At 40.7% G+C, this 9,584-nt stretch overlaps 1 pseudogene; it reads left to right on the forward strand.

Annotated features, from left to right (window-relative positions):
- Positions 1-222: 222 nt before the first annotated feature.
- Positions 223-2,134, forward strand: LOC133754850 (vacuolar protein sorting-associated protein VTA1 homolog; annotated as a pseudogene).
- The last annotated feature ends 7,450 nt before the right edge of the window (positions 2,135-9,584 follow it).

Here is a 9,584-nt window from a genome sequence, read left to right on the forward strand (position 1 = left end):
GACCCAAACTGGCATCCATATCAGATGCCAATGCCACAGAGACTCAAATTACTATTCCACAGTGCCAGCCCCTCAAAAGCAATTCACAGATTCAATGTGATCTCAATCAAAATACCAAGAACATTCCTAAGGAAGACCTTCTCTCATTCTCTCACTGTCTATAACTCTACCTGTCAAAATAAAAAAAATAAAATAAAAAACTTTAAAAAATAAAAGAACATACAGCATCACCTGATGGTTCAGGAGCATGACAAGTAGGACCCTGTGGTGGCCTATTACTGAATAGTTGCTCAAGAAATGATCTGAGGGGTGTTTGTTGGCAGCCATTGTTTGATCATTATGTATTTCACCAAGGGGGTCATTTATATGCCATGCAAACTTGAATGAAGATTGATAATAAAACTCCTGAGTGTCATAAATTTTTATCAAAATTAACAGGTCAGTTAGGAGCTCTTAATAAAGAGTTGGGGGGTTGACACTGGTACAGCAGGTTAAAACCCTGGCCTACAGTGCTGGCATCCCATATGTGCTCCAGTTCAAGTCCCAGATGCTCCACTTCTGACTCAGCTCTCTGCTCTGGCCTGGGAAAGAAGTAGAAAGATGGCCCAAGACTTTGGGCCCCTGCACACATATGGGAGACCTGGAAGAATTTCCTGGCTCCTGGCTTCAGATCAGCACAGCTCTGGCCATTGCGGCCATTTGGGGAGTGGATGGCAGAGGCTGACTCTCTCTCTGTCTTTCTGTAATTCTGCCATAATAATAAATAAATAAATCTTAACAACAACTGTTAGACCAGACTTGGATGGGACTCAATTATCCCAATGAGAGACTTCAATGATGCAAAAGCAAAGAGGTTTATTGTTCTAGCTCAATCTAGGGTCCACTCCTCCAATCATCACAATGGACATCTGATGAGGACCCATCCCATTTCCTTTGTGAGGTTTATATAGGGTTTTCAGAGACATTCTATACATTATAGCACCATTCAGCAAATCATCTCATGCTGTGAGAATTTAAAGAACATCTCTTAAAATTGATTAGTAAATCCAGTGGTGGGAATAGACCTAGTAAAGGTGGTTATATGGCTTTGGGGTTGATGCTTTTTAAAATGATTGGCTAAAGTGTAGGGTCCAAGCCATGAGGGTGTATATTCCAAACTGCAGGGTTTTGGGATGTTATCAATCACCTTAATGGCCTAAAAAGACACCTGTAAAAGACAGCTGGATAGCAGGTATTTCCCTGCTATCTGCTGATTGGCTGTTGCTAGGGGAGTTTATCACAAGGGGAGTTTATTTTTCTTCTTTTGGGAGATTTTGCCAAAGGGTTCAGGGTCTGGTCAGGCCTGAGTTACAAGATGGAGGCCTAGCCTAAAATAGCTGTGCCTTGATCCAGGCTCAGATTCTTCACAAAAACAACAAAAAGAAACAGTGGGGGTGATAATGAAGCTATTACCCAAGGAGTAGTTGGTTCTGCCCATTTGGGGAATTATTCTTGGAAAATGTTTATATATGCAGACAATGAACATTGTGCTGGAGATTTCACAAAAAACATGATCGTGTTCTTCTATACTGCAAGTCTTTTAACAGATGTCATAACTGTGCTTGACATAACACTGATGAAAATGTGAAACACACAAAGTATGCAAGGTGGAAGGCAACATATATCCATAATTGCTTAAAGAATGAGGAGACTACTCAAGCAGGCCCTATTGCAATTGAGGAAGATACTGATGGTGAAGAAAATGAAGATGCTGTAGTAGCATCTCTGCCCATTCAACACACCTCTGCCATTATCATCTTCAGCATTTGACCCAGGCAGCATGCCATCAGACAGCTATAATTTAATACAGAGTCCTCTGGGTGCACATGCCCCAGCCAATACACCAGCAAAAGTGCCCCATAGCATGGGTGTAACAAAGAATACTATCCAACCTACTCTATAGACTATTCCAGCCATTGATCCTGCACTTTTCAGTATAGTTTCCCAAGGCCATATCCACCTCAAACCTGAGGACTTTGTGAGAGCTCAGAAATACTGCAAATATGCTAGCAGTGCTTTACAATATGAAGATGTAAACACTGCCATTCAGAATATACAGAAAGACCTCAAGTTACTGATGACTGACAGAGAATGAAGCCTTTGTACAACAAATCCATGTCTCTTTGGCATAAAGAATTAACTCCATTACTGTCTTCAGCCTATCAAGAGTACAGTTTCAAGAAAGACTTCAGTTGAGTTGAATATGACAATAAAATCTGTGTGTATCAGATTCCTTTTGAAGCATTCATCAGTAGCCTCAACCAGTTTTTATTGTCCATTTAATGGCTTTGGTAATTTATGGGTACAGAGGGCTGATGTTGGCAAGATCCTAAAAACACCCTTTGAACCCTGCTCCAGCAAATGAAAACACAGAAAATATATATTGGAAATAAGCTTTATTAATTTACATACATGAAGAGAATTTTTTAAAAGGCATACTATTTGGACAAACAGATCATATTACTTTGCTTTAAAATTCTAAATCTAATGAAAGATTCCAGAATTGTCTAGACTAGAGATTATCTTTTTGTTTTCCTTAAGGCTTATAAAACAAATACAAATGTCCTAAAGTGCTAGATTAACCTGAAAAAATTATGTTCAAAACACAATTTTTATTCATTAGAGTTTAACATTGACAGAAAGGAAAGTTATTCAGTAAAGAGGTAGAAATGCTTTCAGACTTAGTATTAATAATGTTGGTTTCCCAAATGCTTTTTCTTATCCATTAAGCTTAAGGTAAATTGGTATTTGCTGCATCAGCAGTCTGACTGCATGTCTTAGAGAATGAAAAATAGAGGCATGTAGAGATGCCTGAAGAGTTAGTGCTTTTAAGTTAAGATCCTTCTCAGCTGCTGAGGAGTTCATTCCATTGAGTGCATAACTATGAATGATTCAGAAGATTTATAAGACTTAAGATACTCAGTTGTTAAGTTTATGAATTTTGTGGTAAATTATGGACTTACTGTGTCACCCAAATTTGCTGTGTTAAAAAAATAAATACAAAGATTCTTTTTAAATAAAACTTAAAAAAAGTATAGGCTTGTATTGAACAAGATGTATCTAAACTTCATAAAATGCTGTTATTTTAATACAAAACATACATAAGCATATGTTTTAAACATAATTAATTGATTATAAAAGTTTGTATTTCTACTCAAATACACTTGTGAAAAGAAATTACAATTTATCCACAAAATAATCTAGAATTTCCTAATAGTATCTAACTTAAATAATGAAGTAAAACATCCTAAAACATCTTTTGTTTGTGTGAATTTAATTACAGTACCTTAAATTAGTATTCTCCATCCCAAAGGTTATTAAAAGTTTTGAAAGGGAGATAAACTCCATGAGGTTGGTAGATTTTCTGTTCTAAATTCTTCATGTACTTGGGGCTGGTGATGTGGTGCAAAGGCTAATCCTCTGCCTGAGGTGCTGGCATCCTTTATGGGTGCCAGTTCTAGTCCCAGTTGCCCCTCTTCCAGTCCAGTTCTCTGCTATGGCCTGGAAAAGCAGTGGAAGATGGCCCAAGTGCTTGGGCCCCTGCACCTGCATGGGAGACCAGGAAGAAGCAGCTGGCTCCTGGCTTTAGATCTGTGCAGCTCTGGCCATTGCAGCCACCTGGGGAGTGAACCAATGGAAGGAAGACCTTTCTCTCTGTCTCTCTCTCTGTCTGTAATTCTACCTCTCAAATAAATAAATAAAATCTTAAAAAATATATTCTTTTTTTTTTTTGACAGGCAGAGTGGATAGTGAGAGAGAGACAGAGAGAAAGGTCTTTCTTTCTGCCGTTGGTTCACCCTCCAATGGCCGCTGTGGCCAGCGCATCTCCCTGATCTGAAGCCAGGAGCCAGGTGCTTCTCCTGGTCTCCCATGCAGGTGCAGGGCCCAAGGACTTGGGCCATAGCAGAGAGCTGGCCTGGAAGAGGGGCAACCGGAATAGAATCTGGCACCCCAACCGGGACTAGAACCCAGTGTGCCAGCGCCGCAAGGCAGAGGATTAGCCTGTTAAGCCACAGCGCCAGCCAAAAAATATATTCTTTATATATTCATATTAATTACAACCTCTTATTTTAGAAAAATGAGGGTTAATAGTTTATGACTTCTGCTAGTCTGTGATTGTTACAAAGTAAAACTTCTAGTCAAGGTATGATTTTGTAAATTCCTTATTAGCAATCAAATTATTATAACAAAAATTGTGGTACTAAGTTAATAGTCTTTAAATAAACACAAATTAGGAGAATATTTAGCAACTTAAAAACACCTGGCTATCAAAATTATTCAGATGCAGACAAGATAAGCCTCCTTGTGGGGTAACCACATGCTGAATATCTGTTTTTTTTATTTATATGTCTCACTGTCACAGGCTGAACAGCAACAGAACACAGTATGAGAATGATGAGCACTCCTCTAATTCTAGAGACATATGTGCCCTGTCAGGACTTCATTGGCCTAATTCATCAAAAGACTCAGGAATAAATGTTTCTGTTTTCAAGAGCATTGTGGGGCCGGTGCCATGGCGCAGTAGGTTAATCTTCCACATGTGGCACTGGCATCCCATATGGGCACTGGTTCTAGTCCCAGCTACTCCTCTTTCACTACAGCTCTCTTCTATGGCCTGGGAAAGCAGTAAAATATGGCCCAAGTGCTTGGTCCCCTGCACCCATGGGCAACTGGAAAGAGGCACCTGGCTCCTGGCTTTGGATCAAGCAGCTCTGGCTGTTGTGGCCATTTTGGGAGTGAACCAATGGTTGGAAGACCTTTCTCTCTGTCTCTACCTCTCACTGTCTATAACTCTGCCTCTCAAAGAAATAAATAAAATCTTTCAAAAAGTCTGTTAAAGTGAATTACAACCACCATTGTATGTTTTCTTTCACAACTTCAAGTGGGCATAGCTCATAAAATAAAATAAATCATAGGCTGATGCCATGGCTCACTTGGCTAATCCTCTGCCTGTGGCACCAGCACCCTGGGTTCTAGTCCCAGTTGGGGTGCCGGGTACTAGTCCCATTTGTTCCCCTTCCAATCCAGCTCTCTGCTGGGCCCAGGAGGGCAGTGGAGGATGGCCCAAGTGCTTGGGTCTCTGCACCTGCATGGGATACCTGGAGGAAGTACTCTGCTCCAGGCTTCAGATCTGCAGAGCACTGGCCATAGCGGCCATTAGAGGAGTGAACCAATGGAAGGAAGACCTTTCTCTCTGTATCTCTCTCAATGTCTATAACTCTACCTGTCAAACATAAATAAACAAATAAATAAATAAATAAATAAATCATAGTTTCATAAATACTAAAGCTTAGACAATTGGTACCAATGAATAGCTTCTTTCATAGTGTCTCTTTATAAATACTTAATAAACCAATTATTTTCTTCCTACTCTGCAAAGCCAGTCAACACAATTGATTTCAAATTTAGAATTTTCAAATCACCCAGAAATGCACAATGTTAATGCTTTTGCAGCTTTAAGAACATAAAATAATAGCAATTTTTAATTCTTGCACTTTTTAACAGCAGGCAATGTTCAGCCTGAAGCCAGGATCCCAGAATTCCATGAAGGCCTGGGTGAGTTCAATTAATTATGAGGACACACAGTCTTCAGTGACACCTGTCTTTATAAAGACACATCTCAATACAAAATAAAACTCCCTACTCAGGACTTTTGAGATCCAAGAGAAAACTCAAATATTTTGCAGATGAGTGCAAAGCAGAAATCTGGAGACTCCTGTGAGCCAACAAGTTCCCTGCCTACCTGAGAATCAGCTTGTCACCAGGGAGATCAAGGGAAGAGGACCAAGCAAAGCCACTTGGAACCTGTGCCCAGAGTCTTATCTCTTGAGTGAGCATAAAGGCAGCCAAGTCATTGGGCACTGGCAGTTTTGGACCACCTTAATCCTGAAGTGGGTACACAAACTAGTCCAACTCAATTTGGGCTGAGTTATCAGACTGGAAATTTGGACAAAGATTGTCACCCATTAAGGAATCTGGACACAGGAATGGCCAAAAAAGAACCATCAGGAGATGCGCACAATAGGAGTCAGAGTACTAAGTGGGTAATAAATGCACAGATCCTAGACCAAGGCAACAGGCAATGCCAACCTTCTCTTTTGTTGCAAAGTTTTCTTATTTTATCTTAAAGGCCTTGAGAAACAGATCTGTAGACATCTCATGTGTAAGACAAACATGGATCATTCATAATTGGCCTATAAATATTAGCATTCTTACCCTGATCAATGAGCCTCAGGAACTAGCTCAGGGAGGGGCAATTAAAGAGAATCACTTCAGTTTCATTTCTAGGGAAGTATACATCCTCTATGAACTGATTATTATAAAATATTTCTCCAATTTTCCAGGAGAAATACATCAACTCTGAAGAGGCTACTTTTTTTTTTTTCCAGAGAGTCCAACACCTGTCTTGGGAATCACCTGTGATACCAGGTAGATGGATAAGAAAGCCAATTGGAATCATCAACTAGAAGACATGATACTTTACCCAAATCACTATATTTCACTCTACAGAAAAACACAAACTGAATCACAAAGAACTCCAGTCAATCAATCCCCTGGTTTAATCAAAGGGCATATTCGCATTACTCCAGATATGCATGCCTCTCTTTCTGTTGTACCCTCATGTGGACTATCTGCATAGGGATACAGAGTGAGGGGGAGGCTGCAGTAGTAAAAATGGTCAATGTTTCAATTATGAAACTGATTTTTAATTATCTCAAATTCAGTCATAAAAATTCTGCTCTAAGCAAGACACATAAAGCCAAGCTCATCCCTTTCTTAACAAAAATTTAATGCTAACTGCATATTTAGGAGTGTACTATTGCATTTAATTCCAGTACTTCTCTACATCTTATTTTTTAAGATTTTATTTATTTGAGAGGATGAATTATAGACAGTGAGAGGAAGAGACAGAGATAAAGGTCTTCCATCTGCTGGTTCACTCCCCAAATGGCTATAACAGATGGAGCTGGACTGATCTGAAGCCAGGAGCCAGGAGTTTCTTCTCTGTCCCCTCCTTGGGTACAGGGGCCTAAGCACTTGAGCCATCTTCTACTGTTTTCCCAGGTCATAGTCATAGCTGAGAGCTGGACCAGAAGAGGAGCAGCTGGGACTAGAACCGGTGCCCATATAGGATGCCAGTGCCACAGGAAGAGGATTAAACTACAAAGCCACAGTACCAGCCCCTCTACATCTTATAAGCATATCTTATCTGTAAGAAGAAAACTGAAAAGTGAGTCAAGTATATCACAAATTATGTTAGAAATTATCTTTAATTTAAAAAAAAAAGGAAAACCCTATAATAGAAATCCTCACAAATGACCTGTGTCCTATTACTTTATCCTTTGGAATACTTTTCAAGATTTCTTCTGGTCTTCTTACCTTCCCTTGTTCCTCATACCCTTTCAATATCACTGCCCTCTCTGTTCCTGCAGCTCTCTCCCTTTGGAAGCAGTCTTGTAGACTGTCAATCATTATTTCAAAATGTTTTGTAGGAAGGGCCTGAATGGCCTTCTAATATCCCTTAAATATATATTTCCATAAAATAGATGATAGAGGGACTGGTACTGTGTCCCAGCAGGGAAAGCTGCTGCCTGCACTGCCGGCATCCCATGTGGGTGCTGCTTTGAGTCTCGGATGCTCCATTTCTGATCCAGCTCTCTTCTAAGGTCTGGGGAAGCAGCAGAAGATGGCCCAAGTCTTGGGCCCCTGTGCCCATGTGGGATAATTGGAAGAGGCTCCCGGCTCTTGGCTTCAGTTCAGGGTAGCTCCAGCCATTGCAGCCATCTGGGAGTAAACCAGAAGATGGAAGGCCTTTCTCCCTCTCTCTCTGTCTCTGCCTCTGCTTCTCTAACTCTGCCTTTCAAATAAAAATAATAATAAAAAAGACAGTAGAGCATACTGGGAAAGCCATTGCCTGTGATGCTGGTATTCCATATTGTGCATGAGTTTATGTCCCAGCTGTCTACTTCTGATCCAGCTCCTTCATGTGCCTAGGAAAGCTACAAAAGATGGTGGTTGTGCTCCTACTCCCACATGGGAAATGTGGAAGATACTGGCTCCTGACTTTAATCCAGTCCAACTGCAGCTGTTGTGGCCAATAGGGGTGTGAACCAGTGGATAAATGATTTATGTCTCTCTTTGTAACTCTGCCTTTCAAATAAATAAATATTTTTAATTTTTTTAAAAAATTTAACAAATGTCCCTATATATTCTGACTCATCTTGACATGTAACAAGAGCCAAGAAAGTTGCTGCTGACTTTATGTAGTGCCTCTTCAATCCGTTCTATAAGAAAAAAAAAATATGTATTTCTTTTGCTATCCGAGCACTCAAATCTAAAAGAAATAATACTACCCAGTACAGCTCTGTTTAAGGCTGCTCCTGCACTGAAGAAAAGTAAAGAAGCAAGGGGCCCAAACCCTGTGTGGCAAGCTGGCAGTCCCCTCCTCATTCTGCATCTGAGTTTCTGGTTAGAGATGGAGACAAAGGCAACTCCAGATACTGCAGCTGTACACAAACAGCCTCAATCACAGACACTCCTTGTGCTGTGCAACAGAAGGAGAGCACAGAGCACTATGTAAGGGAGGAATACATTGAACAAAAAGGAAAGGATGTGAATGGACATAGCTAAGAATTTCCCCACTCTGCTGATCATGATCTCAAGGATGTCCAGGCCAGAATTCCATTTCACTTTGGAAAGCCCACTCCATAAAGTTTTCTCCACCTAGGTGTATTCTTCTGTGAGGAATCTGTCTTCCTGTGAGAGAGGGCACCACCACAGACTGAAAACCAGTCAAAAAGCAGAGTGATGGCTTTAATTCTCAGAGGTGAATGGACAACCACATCTATGAATTCTGCCTTGAAAAATAAGCTTCCTTCTACTCTAGGAATCTGATATAGGTTTGGGCTAAAATGAGAAACACAGAGACCAGTTGGGTCTGTTAGGTGAGAAGAAAGGAAGCTTGATTTCCAGTTGTTACTTTGTAGCATGTAAGTTTTGAGAGGATTTCATTTTCCACTCCTATTTGAATAAATGGAAAGGTAGAATCAGTGCCAGCCTAACACATGGCAGCTGATGACATCACAGCTTGCTACCCAAAAGTGGCAGCCAAAATAAACTCAACAAACTAGAACCAAAATAAAACAGGAGTCTAACATAATACCAACATTTGTTCAGCAGATATTACCAAGATCTTGACACACAAGTCACCAGGATAAAGGGTGGGGCTGGCCTTGTGGCACAGTGGATTAAGCCACCACCAAATAAAATGCTGGGATCCAATATGTGTGTCCACCCTTTAAAAAAGATTCATTTGAAAGTCAGAATTTTGGGGGCCGGTGATGTGGTACAGCTGGTTGAGACACTGGCCTGCATCCCATATGGTCACTGGTTTGGATCTTGGCTGCTCCACTTCCAATCCAGCTGCCTGCTAATGTGCTTGGGAAAGTGGCACAGTATGGCCCAAGTCCTTGGTCCCCTGTATTCATGTGGGAGATCCAGAAGAAGCTCCTGGCTTCTGGCCACAGATCAGCTCAGATCTGGCC

This window comes from Lepus europaeus, unplaced genomic scaffold, assembly GCF_033115175.1.
Source record: "Lepus europaeus isolate LE1 unplaced genomic scaffold, mLepTim1.pri SCAFFOLD_29, whole genome shotgun sequence".
NCBI classification, from domain to species: Eukaryota; Metazoa; Chordata; class Mammalia; order Lagomorpha; family Leporidae; genus Lepus; species Lepus europaeus.